Genomic DNA, 22,610 nt, shown 5'->3' on the forward strand with positions numbered 1-22,610 from the left:
CAACTCTCTGGTCTGCACTGACACGGTAGATCCCCCTTCGAATGTTCACTCAGTTACTAATCCTCTCTGTTCTCCACCTATGAAGAGGACCATCGCAGTGCCGCAGTTTCAGGACTATCTTCGCCGTTGCAGCAAGGTCTGGGGAAGGTGGGGTCACCGGCCCTGCTCTGGACCGCCCGACGGCAACCGGAGAATTGCTGACCGTAGGCGTTTCCTGCACCGGTATACAAGCCTAGGCAGAAGGGTTAGGCTCTGGGATAAGGACATCCCCTCAAAGACGAGACCAAGAAACTCGCCTCTCACTTCTTGGGACCTTTAAACATTGGCGGATTGTCAATCCCACGGCGGTCCGGCACAACCGGCTCAAATTGCCTACGGCTCTGAGGATACATCCCACTGTTCACGTGTCCCAGGTGAAGCCAAGGGCTAGCAGTCCGTTTTTGCCCGTTGACCAAGCCCCCTCCGCTCACCACACCCCCCCCCCCCGGATCGTTGACGACCACCCAGAGTACACCGTCCGGCGTTTTACTGGATGTGCGCCGCCGGGGTAGGGGTCTGCAACGCTTGGTCGACTGGGAGGGATACGGTCCGGAGGAACGTTCCTGGGTTCCGGCTCCTTCATTTTTGGACCTCTCCCTCATTCTCGATTCCATCAGAACCCATCGGGGACAAGCCCCCGTGTTTCGCCTGGAGGGTCCCGTTTGGAGGGGGTGGGTACTGTCATATTTCCCTGTGCTGGCCCTTGATTTGGCCCTATGATGGTGCCTCGTTGGGCAACACATGGTTTCCATGCACTACTAATCGCCCATATGACACAGCTGAGTCCCATCAGCAGACAAGCATACGAACCCTGGTTTCACTACTTGCCAAGTATTGGTCCACGCAGGGTATCCTTCGTCTCCCACGGTTGCTTGGAGCGTCAACTCTGGAACAGTCCCGGTTTCGCTGTGTCTCCTTGAAAATCCTGTTTCTTTGTCGGGACTCCGTCTCAGAGCCCAGAGACAAGATTCCTTCTTGTCGCCGCCGGCGTTCGGTTCCGAGGAAACATCCCGCCTCCAGTCTCTTACTGGGGTTCCGCACTTGGATTCTTCGCGATCTCGTGTGACATGTGTCAGATACATTAATACACATTAGGAAATGCGAGGAATAATCAATGATTACGATCTTCAGGAGAAAATTATGCAGTCAGCTGCAGTTATTCCGTTTTGACAGACAATTAAATAGGCAAGGCATCGAAGGATATGTCCCTATTGTGGAGGAAATGGATTTGTATAAATGGGCAAAAACGTCGGCATGAACTGCTGGACCAAAGGGCCAGTTTCTGTGGTCTTTGGCGTTATCACTCCATGTTAGTGCAGTTGTGTTTGGGTAGATCCTTTCTGATCAGCCTGGTTTATTTCTTAGAAGAGGTTACATGTGCTGATAAAGCAATGCGTTTCTGTGGCTAACATGGACTTCGTTGAGGCTTTTGACAGGGTCCGATGTGGGAAACAATTTACGATGGTGAGGTTTCATGGGACATAGAGCATGTTGGCAACTTGGAGCCAAGGTTACTCAGGTAAAGGAGGCAGACGGGGAGGGTCATTTTGTGATTGAAAGACTGTGATTAGTGCTGTACCAACGAGGTCAGTAATTAGGCCCTTATTGCTTGGAGAATATTTTAACGATTTCGATGTGCATGGCGAGGTTTCATTGGCAAGATTGCAGATGACATAAAAATGATTGAATTCGCTATAGCGACGAACATTGTCCTGTTTCAGGCATGATATGGATCAGCTGGTAAAATGGGCATCAGTATGGCAAAAGGAACTTAATGTTGATAATGCGAAGGGATGCAATTTAGGAGTACGAATATGTGTAGGACATGCACAGATAATGGTCGGTATGCAGAAAATATTGAGGAACAAAGCGCCCTCCGTGCACAATGATGTTGTCAACACAGATAGATCATGTGGCGCAGAAGGTGTACTGGATTGTTGCCTTTATTAGTCGGATGAAATTATATAAGGGCAGAGAAGCAAAGGTTCAACTTTATAAAAGTGATACTCGGTGCAGTTCTCAACGCCACGGATAGGAAGGATTTGATTGCAGTGGAGTGTAGAGTAGATTCATCAGCAGGATGTTGCCTGGGAAACAGCATTTCAACTGTATCCAGTTATCGGACAGGCTGGGTTCGTTTATCTTGGAGCGAAAGAGGCTGAGTTGGTGGGTGTATACAAAGGTATGAGAGGTTTAGACGAGATAGGTCGAAGCAAAACGAAATAATGACATCTCGGTACTGATTATGCAGGTAAACACATGGCTACTTACCATGGATATCTTTTCTTCTGCTTGAATGACTGTTGTGGAGCAATTGCGGACATGGCCATTAATATGCAATAAACCAAACGAACAATAACGATGCACTCTTACGACAAACCAGATCAGGGATTAACGGAAGGCCGTTCCACTGATACAAGTGCATGGACCGGTGCTAATTTCCATATTATTCTCCAGGAAAATGTCGGTGTCTGGCGGCACCACTGGTTATGTTTACACAGGTGTACGTTATACTCTCTGTTGCAGGACACACATAAATGGAAATTAGGAAAGATTCCGGAACAGAGGAAGGTTTTTCAGTCCATCTTTTATACTTCCCTCAGGACAAATGAAGGTCGTACAAATCCCGTCTGCCAGCGTCTGATCCCTGGTCCGGGAGGTCACTGCTCTTCGGATACACATCCGAGTAATTCTTACATTTGACGAAGGTCCTGCACTCTCCTATCCTTTAAAAGGCAGTGCCCTCCAGATCTCAATTACTCTGTGGATGAAAACGGAGTATCGGCACTCCCTGTGATCCCTCGCCCGTTTGTTTTTGATCAATGTAGTCTGTTAGTGACCAAAATGTGAAGGGAGATGGATCGTCATCGTGAAGCAGATGGACTAAACGCTGGCTCACAGCGCCAGAGACGCTGATTCAATCCTAGCTTCCGTTCTGTCCATGTGAAGTTTGCACGTCATCACTGAGAACACGTGGGTTTCCCTCGGGCCCTGGTTTCCATCCGTATCCCAAAGAGATGCGTTTTGGTGGGTTAATAGTCCGCTGTAAATTTCCCCTGATGCATCGGTGTGTGTTGGAATCTGGCGAGGGTTGATGAGCATATAGGGAGAATAAATATTGAATTAATGAATGATTAGTGTCAATGAGTGATTGGTGGTCTTCATGAACTCCCTGAGCAGGTAAGCATGATACCGTGCCGCATCTCTCTGACTCTACCATGCGGGAATTAATTGTAGTAACTGGGTTAAATATCAGGTGATGTGTGCATGGGCTGCCAATCTATTGTGCTTCAGTGCAAACAATCTACCTCCAGAAAAGCGTATAATCAGTTCAGGAAAGGCTGTAAGAATAAGTAAGGTATTATAAGCAGCTGAGCCTGAAGTCAGTGTGGATAAATTATTGGAAGATATTTATGAACAGGACATACAAATATTTGCATTGACAGGGCCTGTTTAGGCAAAGTCAACATGGCTACCTGAGTGGTAGCTCATGTCTAACCAATCTATACATTTTTTTCCAGGAGGTTGTCAAGAATGTCGATGGGTGAAAGGCGGTGGACTTTGGCTACATGTATATAGCAAGGCCTTTGACAAAGTCCCGCATGGAGTCTGGTCCAGAAGGTTCAGTCGCTTGGCATTCAGGATGAAGTCGCCAATTTGATTCAACATTGGCTTAAGGGAAGGAGCCAGAGACTGGTAGTAGATGGTTGTCTCGCTGACTGCATACTTGTGGCTAGTGGTGTACCGCAGTTATCTGTGCTGGGTCCGTTGTTGTTTGCATCTAAATTAAAGATATACATGGTATGTGGTGAACAGGATCAGCAAATTTGCGGACGACACCAAGATTAAGGGCGTAGTGGACAGAAGGAGGCTATCAAAGTTTTCAGCGTGATCTGGACCAGCTAGAAAATGGACTGAACAATGGGAGATGGAATTTAATGCAGACAAGTGTGAGGTGTTTCACTTTGGGAGAACAAAGCAGGATAAGACTTACACAGTGAATGTAGGGCACTGAGGTGCGAGATAGAACAAAGGAACCTAGGGATACAGATTCATATTTCCTTGCAAATGACAGGAAGATTTGGTCGTAAAGAGAGCAGTTGACACTTTGTCCCTTATAATTCAGCGCATTGAGGACAGGAATTGGGATGTCGTGTTAAAATAGTACAAGACGTTCGCGATGCCGCCTCTGGAGTACTGTGTGCATTTCTGGTCACCTACCTACAGGAATATAATAACAAGCTTGGATGAATGCTGCCAGGACTTAAGGGCCTGAGTTATAGCGAAAGGTTGAATAGGTTAGGACTTTATTTATTCCTGAAGCGCAGGTAGATAAGGAGCGATCTTATCGACAAATTATGAGGGGAAGAGAGGCTGAATGAATGCAGGCTTTTTTACCCTAAGGTTGTCTGCGACTTCAACTAGAGGACATAGGTTTGGGTAGAAAGGTGAAATATTTGAGGGAAATATGAGGGGAAACATTGTACGCAGACTACCGTGCAAATGTGGAACTGACTGCGAAGCCGAAGTGGTAGGTGCAGGTTCAATAGTAAACATACAAGAAAAAGTTTGGACAGCTAAATGGAGGGAGGGGTTTGTAGGGATATAGTCAGGGTGCAGGTAGATGGGCTAGGCAGCAGAGCAGGTCGACATGCACCGGATGGGCCGAAGGGCCTCTCTGCTGTAGTTCTGTGTGATACACGCATTTCTGACATTCAAAAAACTTTTTAAAAAACTAATCGCAACATCGTGCTCTCCGTCCATAAAGTTTTGTGTGCAGAATGAACACTGTTTAAAGGAGAGCAGTTTATCCTGACCGCGCCGTCCTCCTCGTTTGAATGTTCCAGATCACGCTGCCCGTGGTGAAAGATTGTTCTGTTTTCCTACTCAAGTCCATAGATCTGAAGTGTTTCATGCATAATAACTCCAGCCTGTCCATTCTGCCCCGATAAACGCTGCTTTGATTTAGACGTGACTATCTCCTTACTTACCTTCTGCACCCCATTGCCATCCTATCGTTGCACCTATCCCCATGTAATCAGCTCTGAAAACTAGAAGACAGACATTTTATCATCCTTGGAACGCTATTAACAAGAGGGTGGACTACTGAAAACGCTTTTCCACACATCAATGGTTTTCAAACGATTACTTGTCTCCTTTCCCTCTCCTTCTTGCATCGCTTTATGACTTTAATTTGTCCCCCCGTTCGAATGCGTTTGCATTCTGAATGCCTCTACATTTCCTCTGTCTGCTAACGTTTGCCTGCCCAACCTCTATCACCATTTAAAATAATCCACCTTTCAAATCATTTTCGATTTATTCTCCATTAACCTATCGTCCCTCATTTATTTAAGTACTCCCATTCAGATATTAGCTGCTGATATACCTGTTGACCTATCTCACGGTAATTCCTGGGAGAGCAGTAAGATTAAGTCCATCGGAGTTCCTCTGCTTGTTAAACATCTGAATGACAATCTGCAAAAAGGAAACTATTGAAGCTATATTATAATTTTTTCCCGAAAAATCGAGAATCATATTTAATATAAAAGAAGATGAACGTCATTTCGATAGAAAGAAAGACAGAACAAAAGGTTACAGGATAGGAAACGAGGGTCGGTTGTGCTACATCACGCACTTTTTAATTATTTCATACTTGGCAATCAGATTCCATGCATGTGCTTCAGCTCCTCTGGGAATTTATTCTACGTCAGAAAACAAATACACGTATTGGTGCAGGAAATGAGAAGCTGCAGCATGTTCGATACCCATTCCGTGACATAAATAGGATCAGAAAAAGAGTAAATTTCCCAAATATCTTCAATTCGCACATAAATATTATACACTACTTTGTCATCGACAACGAGATAAAACTACTACCCGATGTACTGAGGAGGAAAATAATGGATTTCCTCCGGTTCGCCATCTCCGGTCCTTGTAATTCGCGCCTTTTCTGCTACCCCGGAGCCCCTGCCGACTCTACTGGCCGCTAAAATCCATCTCACCGTCAGAATATTGAGAAACATTATCAGAGGAAAACGGACTACAAGGAGTTAAATCCACGTGAAACAGTACAAATGCTCCCCAAGCTGGAGAATTGAAGAAGGTTGACGTAAAGAAACAGTTTCAAAGAACGTTGTCGATGACATATTCGGGTTCTCTTTTGAAGTACCAGGGAACATTCTCTAAACAGTCCAGCGGACTCATGGTCCATGTAATCACAGCCGCTGTTCTCTCGGTGCAATATTTAGTTTTCAGCTTCCCAAACAATTGGCCACAAATCGATCAAAGGTGAAAGACAGAGATCATCATGGTGGCATTGACCAAACATTTCACGAGAATGCACACAGGGGTGCTGAACAGATATGTCTGAAAATTAAACCTACCCAAACCAGTTAATATTGTGTCGGTGGTAAAGACAATGAGATCGGCAGTTGCCATTCCCACCGGGTAGCGAGTGATACATTTGGAGAGACCGCAGTTTCCTCGGAACACAATCATAATCGCCAATAAATTGGATGTAACGGAGAGGAAGAGAATCATAAAAAATGCTCACGTGTACTGGAGTTAAAACAATACTTTGAAAGATCTTGCTGAATTTCCCAATGCCGTTGTCTCATTGAATAGTATTGATATGGGATATAATATTGCTTCATGGAACTGGACAGAATCTTCAGGCAGATTAAAGGACAAGTTATCCACAATGAATGAAAATGAGATAGTTTGTCTGAAGATGGGTTGGGGAATTATGTACAATAAATACATTTTAATACTTTTTCTTTAGTTAAACCTTGTTCACTTTTACTCAAGATGAATCCGTATGGATTGGGCAATACGCTGAAGGAATTAAACCTTAGATTCATTGAATAAATTTAAATTATCTTTGTCATTTTCGCCAGTAAGGGTGTCAAAACAAGAATCAAGAAAACAGGTAGTGATATGTTAGCGATACCTATCACAAAACGGATAATATGGAAAAAGGCTGATTGAAAGGCTGATCTTGCTGATTTTTTTTCCTGTTTCTGTTACAACTCATCTTCCATGTTTTGTTTTCATTCTCTACTCTCTGCAGTTCCTCTCTGGTTGTCTGCATTGCCTTCACTCTGTCAATTACCTTCAACGGAACAGGTTTATCCCAATATAAGGTAGTTTACTTCGTTTCCCAGTCCGTTGTGCAAATTAGCCATTTTCACAGCAGTTTTTCAATGGTGAAACTTCTGAGATTTGGATAATTTTTCACTGATAAAGAAGCACTCCATTTATTCAGTCAGATGGAGACAAAAACATGTACGAGATCAACTTTACACCATTTAATCTTTAGGAAACGGCTTGTGATATCACCGTCAACGGTTACCCCATCTGTTTGCTACTATTGTATGCAGATTTTGGGCAGCAGTTGGCCGGATTTAACATATCACGCTTTTGCAGCAATTTGCCGCATTGTGTCGTGCAAAACCTCCAGCATCATGACAAAATAGAATTCAATGTTTGCCAACCAAAGATCATTAGAGGTATAATGAAGATGGTCAAGACGAATGGAAATAAAATAATAGAGGGTTTAACTGTTCAAGTTCTATACAGTGGTGAGCAGCTCCAGAGACAGGGTTCATTCCTGACCTCTGTGCTGTCTGGAGTTCGCAAGTTCACGCTGTGGACTTTATAGATTTCCTCCGGGTGCTTCGTTTACCTCCTGCATCCCAAGATCATGGGGTTGGCAGATAGATTGGCCGCTGTAAATTGCCCTTAGCGTGTGTGTGTGTGTCGTAGATGCTGCGGATAATTTGATGAGAATGTGGGGAGACTTATACATGGGATTGGTTTGGAAATGAGTGTAAGTGGGTAGTTGATAGATGTTTCGGAGAATGGCGGTTATAATGTTTTATCTCCCTATGATTCTATCCTGTACCTCAACAGGGCGCTCCGGCACTAAGGGCACAACATGTACTAGAGTACAGTGAAACCGCTTCAGATCACCGAAAAACAACGGCGTAAATTACAGGACAGTAAATATCTTCGACCTGGAATATTACTGGGCGCACCATTTCTTTGAGAAACTGTGGCAACTGTTGCTCTGCATTCGACAGGTCCACGACGTAATATGACCCTGTTGCATTCCGAAGTGTTCTTATTTTTACGAGGGAGAGGTCTCCAGTGACACGGTTCTCATTTGATATTTGCTTTTCTTTACAATCACTTGAACAAACATATTACATCACGACCTTGGATTTGTCGTACATAGTGTGGAGTTTGAACATACAAACTTCAACATTCGGGGATTTGTACAACAATGACCGGCTCATTTCACAGTTTCCATTCAGTTTCATTGGCAATTCTCTTTTCTTTCCAATCTTTTATTAGTTTTCAAATTAATACAGATTGATATATAGCATCAATATTTATACAGTAATACAAAGAGATCAGGATAACATTCATAGCATAGATAATCATAAAGAACAATCAAATATAAAAATCTGTAGATCCAGCGATCTCTTAGTAAAGAATATAATATAAATAATGTGGTTTCCTGTTGATTCACCGTTTAATTATAAACAGTTTTCTCCGAAGTCTGCACTGAATTCCGGGACAAAAGCAGCCCGCTCTCACTTTGCCTCTGCGGTTTCTAAGGTGGAGTTGTGTACACTCAATCTAACAGCTACCCCCTGACCGGACACCATACCTCACGTTCTGTCAATTGTGATCTATGCAAAAGAGAGCAGTCCATGTCCAGCACGCCCGCAACTCCTTTCCCTTGCAGGTTCTCACTCCCTTATGTCCAATTTTGATAATTTTCTCACTGAGTTGTAATAGGCAACCGCAAATTACCAGCTGATGAGAACGTCCGCTTCATTTTGAACTATACTCGGAGGAAGAAATCAGGGTAGCAAAGACTTCTGTGGTGTTGTGGGGAGAGAACTGCACTCTACCTCAAGACCGTCACGGCAGGACTGCGACAGCCCAAGCGGACCCACAACTGAAGGACCGATCTGCCAGAATGGGCGTTTGGCAGCTTAACAGAAAACCAGCAGTACTAATTATCGATATTACCTGATCCTTACCTGACCGATGTATCGGTTTCAGATGTGGGTGTCCATGACAGCACAGGTGGAGGCATCGATCGCAGAATTCCTGGTGAAGATTACACCTCCACACTGTACCCCTGCTGAGACCTGCCTCTGAGGATTAGGCAAAGGCAGATGATTTACAGGTCGAGATGGTTCCAACTGGACCTTTATAATGCCCCGCTTGCCATCAACATTAACATTTCATGAATGACAACGGAAACTCTACGGGTCAACTCATGTCTTGGCGTCGTCCCGAAATCAATTTCCGTATCCGTCCGCTGTAAATAACACAGTGCCACGAGGTCGATTCTAACAAATACCTTTATTAACAGTGCACCGCTAGGAGAATTCTCTTCAGCACTCACTAAGAGCCGCTTCCCGAGTTCTCTCAGTACAAAGGGGTAGACAGAGATTTATACAGGTATTGTCACGCACACTTTAATGAGTCAGGTGCCGGAGTTCTTGGTTGAGCAGTAAACGGAACAAACGGCTACTGCAGAAGGACAAAGAGCAGCCTCACACCACAGGCTCAGCTAATCATCTTTGCAATCGGGTGAGACAAAGGCAGGTATCACCTTCATTGTTTGAGACAGCCTTCCCATTTCCCGTTAAGATTGAACCATCATCTCCATAGTCAAGCATAATGGGAAATCCAATTAAGTTCCAGACACAGCAATTACCACACAGCACCCAGCCCAGGTAAGCAGTGGTGTTGGCTGTTCTGGCCTGAAGGACACTTTTTAAATCAGTATTTCGAGCAGCCATAATTCTCATCCGTCTTAAGATATCAATAGAATTATAGTTTATTAATCCTACACCTCCTCATTGGAAACTAGCGCCCTCAATTTCAGTGATTTTAAACATCGCTGAACAGCAGCAAACCGCACCCGGACACAGGTGGGTCATGAAAATAAAAAGGATTGTCGACGAACGATTCACAAATATCCCCATTCTCAAGCGGTCGGATGAAAGCACGTGATTCCAGACGGCAAGGCAGAATCAACTGCAAACATTTTCTGTCACAATTACTGAGTGAACGATTATTATACTTTTCCTTACCGAGGTCCCTCTAACACTCCGTTCTGTCGATCAGATCCGATCTGTCTACATTCTTATAAGAACGGTCTGAGGCACACTGGGCATAGCATACACTGTGGATCCTGACCTAAGACTCAGACCCAACCGTAAATACAACAAAACTCTTCCAGTTCACACACAACATTCACACCGGGCAATGGACCGACGCTGTCGTCAAGAAAGTGCCTGAAAGCCACAGCAAACACTGTGGATCCTAATCTATACGTTCGACCCAACCGCGAATAAAACCAAGCTCTTCGAATCACACACATCACTAACAACTGGACAACGATGGAAGCTGTCGTCCACCAAGTTTGCTCCACTCTCCTGAGCATCAGCAACTTGGTGAACTTCTTAAACTCTCCTAATAAGTAGCACTCTCTCAACATTCTGTCATCTGGTTCTGTCTCTGCAGCAGCCACACATTGCTGAGTAGTTTTAAAATTAGTTCTGGAGACCGGAAGAAAAGTTCCCGGTAACGATCGTCCCTCGGCGTGTGTGATAGTAAGATAGGCTGAGGTTTCAACATCCAGCGTTGCTGCATTCAATTCTAGCCTGGCACAATACCAACAACCACATGGTGCACGGTGGACACAGAGCCGTGCAGCTCCGGCACTGTGCAATGTAAGTACGGGCATCAAAAAGAACGAGATCTGCGCTGCTGATCCACAGAGGTGCAGTCATCACTACCACTAAATGTCAGAAGGTATTGATCTCCAGCAGAGTCACACTTCCCCCAGTGCTGTTGACACACCGAAAATGTGCAAAGAACACAAGAACAGAGGAAGATAGAAGCATTCGGCAACCAGGACCCTCAAGCCGCTCCCACCTTTCAATGTCATCATGGCTGATGTGTTGGCTTGAATCCCCTTCTTGTTGCAGTTCCACAAACTTCAATTCCTTAATCTTTCAAATGTTTATACGTCTCCACTTTATATAAATATCTAATGGTCTTGGCGTCCACCGCAGTCGGGGGAGAGAATTCGATTGATTTACCACCCGCTGAGAGAGCAAATTGCTGATTGTCTTTTTTTTTAAATCTGGTACCTTATTTGGTAGCTATGCCCCGCTCTTCGTGTCTCTCCCACGAGATTCACAGCAACACAGAGAAACAGACTCTTCGGTGCAGCACGTCTATGCGGACCATTAAGTCTTTCTATTATATTCCCTATGTGACCTGGCTGGACATTCTCCTCACGATATCCTTTCGAGGTACTGCAGTGATGTTACCCCAATCAATAATGGAATTTATCGTCTTGTCTTATATCCATTTCTGTCACATTGGGATCGTCTGTAGCCCCGGAATATTTAGCTGCCAGTTCTGTCCACTCTTAACGAGCGCAAACACTCCAAATTATACTGCAAGGACAATTACGATGACAAACTCAGCTCTGTAACAGAAGGACGAAAATCTTCAAAAACTCAGCATGTCCTCTCCTTATTGAGTCAGAGACAGTCCTGCTTCCTCTCAAGCAATGGACGATGGCAGACAGACCGGTTCAACCTCAGCAACATACTGTCAGGAGAGAGTCCATCCACTTACAGCACATGGAGGCACACAACGACAACCTCACAATATAAGGCAACATATGCGCATATACTCTGCTTGTTTTCCATCTGAAACCTTTGTTCAATCTTTGTCAGCGCGTGTCTCCAGTGAGCAAATATTTAACGTGGAAGGAATTAACTGCAAATTCTCTGGAACGATTACGGAATAAAATGGTTAAATTGCGAGAAATATTTGCTTGGACCCGACACGTGGTGGCTATTCATTAAACGAATGCTGTTCATTCGGGCGAAAGAGTGCACTCTTCACTCTTGACAATGAGGTAGTGGAGTTTCAAACAGTATGATTGATGTTCAGAGTGAATTAAAGACGTTCAAAATAGTCACCAGGCCGTCTTTCGTGGAGATGTAATCAGGGAGTGGAATTTCTCACACACGAGAACAGTGCCAGAACAATACGTCTTCATTTTATGTACTTCTGTTTTGGTGATTTCAATACCATTCCATTATTAAATAGGTGATATTCTAAAGGTGGACCACCGTAAAGTAAATGAGGAAAAATGTCACAAAAGAGGAAGAAATGGCCTGACAAAAGTTCAGCTGAATAAGAACATAGCTAATGCCACAGAAGTAATGGAGGTTAATGCATGAACATAAAAACATTCAGGATGCTGCACTAAACTGAAGTGTGAGATATCAGGTGGTTTGTTCTTTCTTTGGGAGAGCACCGGATACCTCGCGCCGGAAGATCCATTTCTATGCTGATAATTGTTGCTTGCTACCTGGCTACAAACTCCAGCTATGTTTTGTGAAAGAGACACCCTGTGTTGCCCAAGAGAGGTTTCCAATAACTGTGTGAATGTACTGATGGATTTTGAGATCAGTAAATGGAGTAAAGATTTATTATTTTAAATCTCGCACGCATATGACTGTCGCTTTGCGCTGTAAAATCCACAGAAATGTTCTGCATCCAGAAGGCACTTACTTCAATTCACCTGCCTAACTAAACTCCCATTCTTAGTTTTATAAATAATCTTATTTGAAGTGATTGCTCATGATTTAAATTATAATGATCCCAAATTAAGTTCAGCTTAAGCAGCTGGAAGGTTGTCATACAAATAGAATTTGCACCATTCCCTTCTGAAGAGGTTAGTAAGTAATATTATTTTTTTGCAATATTCCTCGAGGAGTGGATTTCATGGCACAGTGACATAATGAGTAAAATTGATTACAGTGAAGTGTTTGTTCTGTGGCTGTGGATAATGTGACTCAGGAGGTGGTTACATTCATGGCCTCCGTGGAATTTCCCTCACCTGTATAAGAGGGTGATTAACCAATCACTAGTATGTATGAGCAGCTGGAACATTCTGAACAAATGATCGGCCTTCACACAGAATATTGGGATATCCAGCAATTTACTCCTTGGCAAGTATTTATCATCCTGTACTTACAGCGGTTGGTATCACTGGTAAGACGTTGCAGCTGGCCACTATTAGTGCGGTTATTTCTTATTGTTGTACCGGGTGCATTGTGGAACATCTGCCGTGATACCCACAGACGCTTTCTAATCTGATGAGTTTTCTAACATCTCAGGTTTCAAGCATTTTCAGTCCTTTTATCACTGACTTTCTCGCAATGTTTACCATTTTGATTTCGATATTTTGTGAAATCCATGAATTAAGTTAGAGCCAATATTGTCATAGTTGCCAGCATTTAAGCTTGCTCAACTTTGAGAAGGGCTAGTGGGAAATATTGTCCGTTAACTGCATCAAAATAGACACATTGTCATTTCAAAGAGACCCTCGATCATTTCTATAATGTGTGTGTGTGTGTGTGTGTGTTTGTGTGAGTGTGTGTGTGTTTGTGTGTCCCTGTCTGTCTGTCTTTCTGTCGGTGTGTTGCTTTTAATTAACTTACAGAATAACTCCATTTTATTTCGTAAATCTAGAATAGATATTAATGATGAAAAACTTTTAACTACGTCATCTAATTTACGTTATATTAGTGAATCGGTGAAATAACCTGAATCTTGCATAAAACCTCTGGGTATGAGTAATATTTTAATGCAAACTCTCACAATGTTCACAAACCACAGCAGAAGGACGGCTAAGCCTCTTCTTAAATACTGTCGTGACTTACCCTCGTGCTGTTCTCTTTGCATGCCAACGAACGCATAGTTGCCTCCTCTGCTTCACTGCACCTTAATATCCCTCTCTGTCTCAGACGGCCACAGTTGCACAAATAAATCAATGCCCAAGTTCTGACACCGGACGAATTTACCGAGTACATCTTGTCTAAAAAGAGGGAATATCTTCCCAACACTACTCTTTGACTCTCACCGATATTTCAAGGTCTTTATGCTTCTAAATATTTCCCAAATGTTACTTCGCCGATGATATTTGCTCGTTCACACATATGTTTCAAGAACTTCCTGTGACCTTGATAAGCCGTGCTTGAGTAATACAATCAGTAAGGACCAGACATTTTGTTTCTAAATTAATCATCCCATTACTAATTCGCGATTTTTTCGTGATAATTCAGGTCCCGAAGCAATTCCGTTGTATTAATATAAGTATTGGTTTATTATTGTCACTTGTACCAAGGTACAGGGAAAACCTTGTCTTGCGTCCCGATGGTACAGGTCAATTCAGTACACAGTGCAGTTACATTGTGTTAGTGCAGAGTGCATTGAGGTTGTACAGGTAAAAACAATAACAGTAGAGAGTAAAGATTCACAGCTACAGAGAATGTGCAGTGCAATAAGGTGCAAGGTCACAACACATCTCATCGTATAAGGGAACCGTTCAATAAGTCTTATCACAGTGGGGTAGAAACTGTCCTTATGCCCGGTGGTACGTGCATCCAGGAACCTGTAGGTTTGACCTGTTGGAAGAGGAGAAGAGAGAGAATTCACCGGTGGGTGTGGTCTTTCATTATGCTGGCTGCTTCACCAAGGCAGCGAGAGATAAATACAGGAGTCCAAGGAGGGGAGGCTGGTTTCCCTGACGCGCTGGGCGGTGTTCACAACTATCCGCAGTTTCTTGCGGTCCTGGGCAGAATAGTTGCCATTCTAAGCTGTGATGCATCCAGATAGAATGTTTTCTATGGTACATTGATAAAGGTTGGTTAGTGACAAAGGGGACACACTGAATTTCTTTAACCTCCTGAGGAAGTAGACGTGCTGGTCAATTTTCTTGGCCATGACATCTCCGCGATTTCACCAGGACAAGCTATGGTGATGTTCAATCCCAGGAACTTGAAGCTCTCCACCCTCTCGACCTCAGCCCCGTTAATGTAGACAGGTGCACGTACACCGCCCCCTTTCCTTGAAGTCAATGACAAGCTGTTTTGTTTTGTTGACATTGAGGGAAAGGTAGTTGTCATGACACCATTCTACTAAGCTTTTTATCTCCTTCCTGTACCCAGATTCATCGCTGTTTGAGATACAGCCTACGGCATATGAAGGTCACAGGAAATTCTTGAAACATATGTGTCAACGAGCAAATATCATCGGCGAAGTAGCATATGGGAATATTTAGAAGCATAAAGACCTTGAAATGTCGGTGACTTAGGTATGTAATTGGGTGAGAGTCAAAGAGTAGTGCTGGTACCATCTACAAACTTGTAGATGGAGTTAGAGCAGAATCTGGCCACACAGTCATGAGTATATAGTATCGGGTGCAGAGTAGAGGGTTGAGGGCGCAGCCTTGTGGTGCACCAGCGTTGAGAATCATCGTGCCGGAGGTATTGCTGCCTATCCTCACTGATTGCGGTCTTTTGGTTGGAAAGTCAAGGATCCAGTTACAGAGGGACGTGTTGAGTCCCAGGTCTCAGATTTTGGTGACAGGTTTGCTTTGGATTATAGTATTGAAAGCAGAGCTGTAGTCAATAAACAATAGTGTAACGTAGGTGTCTTTACAGTCCAGATGCTCCAGAGCTGAGTGTAGGGCCAGAGAGATGGCGTTCTCTGCAGACCTGTTTCGGCGATAGGCGAATTGCAGTGGGTCGTCTGGGAGGTTGTAGTTGATGCGTGCCATGACCAGCCTCTCAAAGCACTTCATGATGGTGGATATCAGCGCCACTGGTCGATAGTAATTGAGGAATGCTATCTGTTTTTTTTTCTTCGGTGCACGGATGATCGTGGTCTTCTTAAAACAGCAGGGAACCTGAGATTAGAGCAGGGAGAAATTGAATATGTCTGCAAATACTTCATCCAGCTGATCAGCACAGGACCTGAGCACACGGCCAAGGACACCATCTAGGCCAGATGCTTTCCTCGTGTTCACTCTCCAAGACTGATCTTACGTCCTTAACGGTCACCACGGGTTCCGTGACATTGGAGACGATCAGGTTGGGTGGTGACAATCCTCCTCATTTCTGTTCAAAACGCGCAGAGAATGCGTTAAGCTCATCAGAAAAGGATGCGTTGTTGTTCACTATGCTGCCCGTTTTCGTCTTTAAGCCTGATTTGGAATGTAAGACTTGTCATAACTGACGGCTGGTCTGGGACTCTATTTTAAGTCGGTATGGCTTCTTGGCATTCCTGATAGCATACGGAACGTCATATCTCGATTACTTGTACAGATCATTATCACTGGATTTGTGTGCAGCTGTCCTCAAATTCAGTATGGAGTGCTTGTCCAGGTTCATCCATGGTTTCCTGTTTTGGAACACCCGTATTGTCTTATTTGTTACATAGTCCTCCACACACTTGCTGATAAAGTCTGTGATGGTGGTGGCATACTCATCAAGGCCGGCAGGTGAGTTCTTGAACATGGACCCGTCCACTACTCAATAGGCGCTCACCTGTTTCCTCAGAGCAGCTCTGCACGACTCTCTGTACCGGATTCTCCCGTTTCAGTTTCGGTTTGTGTGCAGGGAGAAGGAGATAGCCTGGTGGTCTGATTTCCCAACGTAAGGACGAGGGGTGGTTTGGAAGGCATCTTTCATGGTTGTATAGCAGTGCTCGAGGGTGTTGTCGTCCCTGGTGGAACAGAAGATGTGCTGATAGTATTTTGGTAACACACTTGAGGTTGGCCTTCTTGAATTCACCTGAGATAAATGAAGAGGGCCTCAGGGTATCCTGGCTCAAGGTTGTTGACCACGGAGTATAGCTCATTGAGTGCAGTTTAATTTCCGTCTGTGGTGGGATGCAGATTGTCATCAGCATAGCTGAAGTCAATTCCCCTGGCAGATAGAATGGTCGACAATTCACCGTTATATATTCCCGGAGGTCACCAGGACCGACACGTACGAGCACCCAGGGTTATTGATTAAGAAGCAGACCCCTCCGCTTTTAATTTTTCCTGAGGACGCTGTACGGTCCATGCGATGGATTAAGAAGCCCTTCGGTTGAATGGCAAAGTCAGGTGAAACAGGTGTAAGCCATGTTTCAGTGGAACATAGCACATAACAGTCCCTCAGCTCTCTTTGGTAGGTCAGTCTTACTTACCCTTAGTTCATCAACTTTGTTCTCAATGGACTGGACGATTGCTGGTAGTATGCTGGGGAGGTGGGTCTTGTTTATGTTGTTTCAGCCTCGCCTGCAGCCCAGCCCTTTTGCCACGCTTCGGAGATAAGTGGAGGCGACTCTTCGGTCCTGAAGTGGAGCCACCAGGTAAGTGATTGCTTGAGGCCAGACCTGTAAAACCTGGAGTGGAATCCCCTGGACTGCATGGTAAGTAACTTATCCTTGCTAGAGTTTGAAGACCTGGAGTGGATTCACCTGGACTGGGAGGTAAGCTTGTAAGACCTGGAGTGGAAATGCTGTCTTGTGAGGTGAGTTGTTCCTTCTATAGAGGTCCAAGTGTCCTGACGAGGAGTGAACTGCCTCAGCAGGTAAGTAGGGACGTCTTGGAGGGCCTTGGCGTCGGGACCCGGCCCCGGGTGCTGCGTAGGGTCGGACCTATGATCCGGAGGTGCCCCGGTTCGTGCCCCGGTTGGTCGGCCCTCGTGTTGGGTCGGGCCTCGGTACTCGGAGTCGCGTCGGGTCGGGCCTCGTGAGTCGATTACGTCAGGTCCGTCCTCTCGTCCGGTCGAGCCTCGGGACTCGGCTCCCTCAGGTCGTGTCTCTCGTCGGGTTGGTCCTCGGGACTCGTCCTTTGCAGTTCAGGTATCGGCGTCGGGTGCTCCGGTGGGGTCCGGGAGTCGGGTCACGTTGATCGGGGCTCCGTGCGGACGTCTTTTCGCTCTGCGAAGGCTTCCACATGGACGGGCTCGTCCTTGGCCTAGCTGGTTGTTTCCCTGTGGGTCCGGGATTCGGGTCCGCTTCACATTCGTTCCTGTAGTTCGGAAGATCACCAAAAACGTAAAAGAACGTTATTACTAACAGCAAGTGACTTTAACTTGAATTTAAATGTGTAGGACGATTAAAGTAAGGATAATGTCTAGATCTGCAGAAAACAAATGGCAACGACTCGCCACGCTCCAGCTCTGTCCTTGATAGATCTTGTCCTTCTATTGTTATCGTAATTTCTCTACGCATGTAGAATGTTTTAATTACATTATGTTAATCTTCCAATTTTTCTGTGACTACTTCCCTCGTCTTCTTCATCATACCATGCTCTCACTGCTTTTGGTCGGAAGCGTGCTGTGTATTTTTCAGTTTGATAGAGAATTTAATTGACCAAGTTTATTCTCGTTATGGAACCTTGTTTTACTCGGCCGGAACGGAGCCGACCGGGGTAGCATTTTGCGAAAACCTTCAGGGTGATTCCTGGTGGGTACCGGAATCAGCAGGTTTCCTCGGGTACATGTTGGGCGTGTTTGCAGCTGACGTGTTTCTTTTTGTTCTCTTGCAGTTAATGTAATGGCAATTGTGATCCTCTCTCGCGGGAAGTGTGGTCTTTCCAAATGCATCACCCGTTATCTGGTGGGAATGGCAGCAGCAGATCTCACGGTGGTGATCATTGCTGTCGGAGTGGAGCAAATGAATAATATCTATGTTTATTCTGGTACATTACTGAATACACCGATTTGTGCCCTGGCACTTGTCCTGAGGGTTGCAACAATGGACTGTTCAGTTTGGCTCACGGTCGCTTTCACTTTCGATCGCTTTGTCGTGATTTGTTGTCAAAAGCTGCAGAAGAAATATTGCAGCGAAAGAAAAGCAACTGCGATAATAGTAATTGTGGGTGTCGTGAGCTGTGCGAGAAGTATTCCGTTTTACTTTGCAGTGGAGCCTTACGTCCTAATTGACCACATGCCATGGCGTTGCGTATTTAAAGCTGAATATTCTACTGCATCTGGGTGGAAAACCTACGAGTTACTTGACAGTGTGATTGCACCGCTGTTACCGGTCAGCTTAATTCTGCTGTTTAATCGGTTGACAGTCAAGAATATCCTAGCGGCAAATAGGGTCAGCCAAGGTCTCCGGAAGAGCAACGAAAATCTTAAGGATCCAGAGGTGGAGAACAGGAGAAAGTCAATGATTTTGCTGTTCACTCTATCGGCCAATTTCATTTTATTGTGGATGGCCTATGTAATATCTTCGATGAGGTGGCAAACGCAAAATTATTTTTACACGGACAGATATGTCACAAACCCGATATATATCCTGCAACAAATTGGGTTTATGTTGCAGTATCTCAGTACCTGCACAAACACATGTATATCCACTCTGTCACAGAGGAAATTCAGGGAGGATCTGAAGAATGAAATGAAATATCTGTTAACATTGAATGGATAATTATAACATACAATATATAATTGCATGTTAATCGAGTATATGGCAGGCACGGTAGTACAGCGGTTAGCGTCATACTTACAGTGACAGCGACCCGGTCCAAATCCGGCCACTGCCTGTAAGGAGTTTGTATGTTCTCCCAGTGTCTGCATGGGTTTCCTCCGGGTGCTAAGATTTCCTGCCACATTCCAAGGACGGACATGTTAGGAAATTGTGGGCATGCTATTTTGGCGCAGAAAGTGTGGGGACACCAGCAGATTGTCGCCAGAACACCTACGCAGGGAGATGCATTTCACTGTGTGTTTCGATGTAGAAGTGAATAATAAAGATATGTTGTCTTGCCTTGTCTTATTCAAATAAATATTCGTAACCTTTCGTAGCTACTAGAATTTCCACACATGCATGTAGACTGTTCCTTATCTATCCGTAGATAAGGGAATTCCTGCATTACCATTAGTGTCCTTTCTGGTGATCACCCATCTCTACCTTCTGTACCTGCGGCGGGAACAACTCGTTGAACACCAGCTGATCTACCAGCTGAAATCCGATCTCCACTGAAGGCCGCATGATCAGTTTGTTTTAATACACAAATCTGGGCCGCCGGTGTTTGGAAGACACCCCTGGTGTGATTGTGACATCGGTAGCGTCAGCTTCCGATTCACAAGGTCCTTGCGGACTCGGCTACACACCGCTGTGGCAGTTGGATAACTTTTAAAATGTAAAACTGGTGTCAGGCGGAGTGAGCCTGAATTCATCGAATTTCCAGACAGACATCTGTTCACACGTCTTCTTTCAGTGATAAACTCGCCGACCCGCACAAAACCGATGGAATCAAACGGTAAAAGCAAAATATTGGTCTAACATGGAGATAATCCTGTTTTATGGTGTTCGCTGTGCATGTAGGATGTGGGTGGCGTGAATCATGTGTGGAGAAATGTCTTCTTGTTGCGAAATGCAATGCTTTCCTTCACACCTGAGAGGAGATATGAGGTCTAAGTGCTGCTGCAGAGCTCAAAGTGCCATCTCTGGCGAGAATCGCGCTTCGGTGAGAAGGACGAGCAGTGATAAGGTAAAATTTTCTCATTATTCTTCGTGGGTGGGACTCGGATATAGTAACCAGGGCAGTGGTGCGATCCCTCTGTAAAATGTGGTGGAATTGGGACGTATCGATTTCCCTTGGCAACTGTATCTGTGGGACGTGTGTCCAGCTGCATCTCCTGTCTGCCCACACAGAGAAATCCATGTTGCGATTGGACTAGCGACTGAATGTACCGGATGTGTAAAATATGGTAAATTATGCCGCAGGTACGGAAAGAAGTGATGAGTGAACACCATAAAGGTCAGTAAGGGTAATGCAGGAATCTCCTTGGTCGTTATACTTTCAAACCAGTCTACCATGTTCGATAGCGTCGGGAGGGGACGGCCGCTGAGCGGCAAATAGCAGGAGCAACCCAGTTCGAGTGGAAAGTTGCAAGTGCCAATTAAACCGCATTTCATAGAAATGCTGTTGGAAACTGGAACGCGAGATTCAATGCCATATGGCCACCGGCGGAACGTAAAAACCCCACACAGACAACACTGGATGTCAGAACTGGTGGAGCTGTCAGGCAGCAGTTCTATTAGCTGCGCCACTGTGTTTTATAAATCCAATTCTAAAGACAGCCCTTCATATTAATTTTGCAGAATTCCTACAGTGTTTAACTCCAGTACCGCTTCTGGACTCACATACTGTTTTGCTTGATTTGGTTGATGTCTTTGGATTCTTTGTCTTTGGCGGCCAAAATTAGAAATCTTGACTATATATTTGTTCGCGGGAGTATTCAGAAATTAGGTCATACGTGTTAAAAATAAACGGAGTGATCGTTGCAGGCCCTGAATCCATTTTCACAACAGGAAACGATAGAATATAAGCTACTTTCAGTTGTAAAGAACTGGGGAACGAAACGAATCTCCCAGGAAATGTAAGATTAAGTGAGAGAATGCAACAGGTAGAGGCAAATTAAGTAGATTAGTCCGTATCACGTGTTTCTACTCGTCGAGGCAACGGTCATGGCCAGCAGATCAGGATGACTAATGGAGAGAAAACTTGAACCATAGTCACTGATGACGGGACGGTAGAACCAAAGACATAACTGAAGATGAAGAATTCAGCATTAAAGACAGAGGGTTGGCCATGCACAAAGGGAGATTAAATCCGAATGGGTGCGAAATGAGTGATTAAACAGCGAGGCAATCGGAGGTTGAACCTCACTATTGCAGAGCGAGACAGTATCTCCAGATAAGCAACGATGCAGTGTGCCGCATTTGCTCTTCACGATATTGTCTCTTAAACTGCATAAACGAAACGCAGAAAGGTTGCGAGTTTCACGAAAATAAAGAGACGAAGGGAAGGAGGCAGACGTAGTGTACGTGGACGTTAGCAATGTGTTTGAGAAGTCCCCACGCTGTTGTCTTCCAGAAGTCACGTAGAATCCTAGGCGCGCTGGTAAATTGTCTTGGTGATAGGACCAATAGGGTAGCAGTGTTTTTCTGACTAGAAGTGCACAAATAGTGATGTGCTATCGGGAGTGCTAGCGGGACCTATGTTGTTTGCCATAAATATAAATGGCCTGGATGAGAATGTATGTGGTCTAATTGGGATGTTTGCTGCCGACAGGAAATTTGATGGAGTCGTCAATAGCAACGAAAGTTCTCGAAGCATAGAGAAGGTCATAGCTCAGCTGGTAAGTTGCATGGAACCGTGACACATCGAATTTTATCAGGACAAAAATGAGGTAATGCATTTTCTGTCATCAACTACCAGTAGGGCAAATCGAGTAAATTGCAGGGATCATAATAGTGATGTATTCGGAGAGATCTCGGACAGCATATTCGTCGTTCCCTGAAAATCACCACACTAGTGCATAGGGTATTTAGCGTTTTAGCATTGAAAGGCCGCGACATTGGATACAAGGGTTAAGACGGTCATGTCGTTGCTGCGCAAAATGTCCGTGAAGCCTCAGTTGGAGAATTCAGTACAGATCCTGTCGCCACAAGGATGCGGTAGCATTAGAACGTGTGCCGAGTACAATCACAAGGAATTTCCCAAGAAATGGATGGTTTTAGTTACCAGGGGAATTTCGATGCATTGGGTTGTTCTCGCTGCAGTGTGGGAGGCTGAGTGTTGACCTTAGTCAGTTTTCTCAGATTGGGTTTGAAAACTTTCGGATGGCAGGCTGTTGTGGAAAGTTAGCCTTGATAGTAGG

Source organism: Pristis pectinata, chromosome X (assembly GCF_009764475.1).
Source record: "Pristis pectinata isolate sPriPec2 chromosome X, sPriPec2.1.pri, whole genome shotgun sequence".
Taxonomy (NCBI): Eukaryota; Metazoa; Chordata; class Chondrichthyes; order Rhinopristiformes; family Pristidae; genus Pristis; species Pristis pectinata.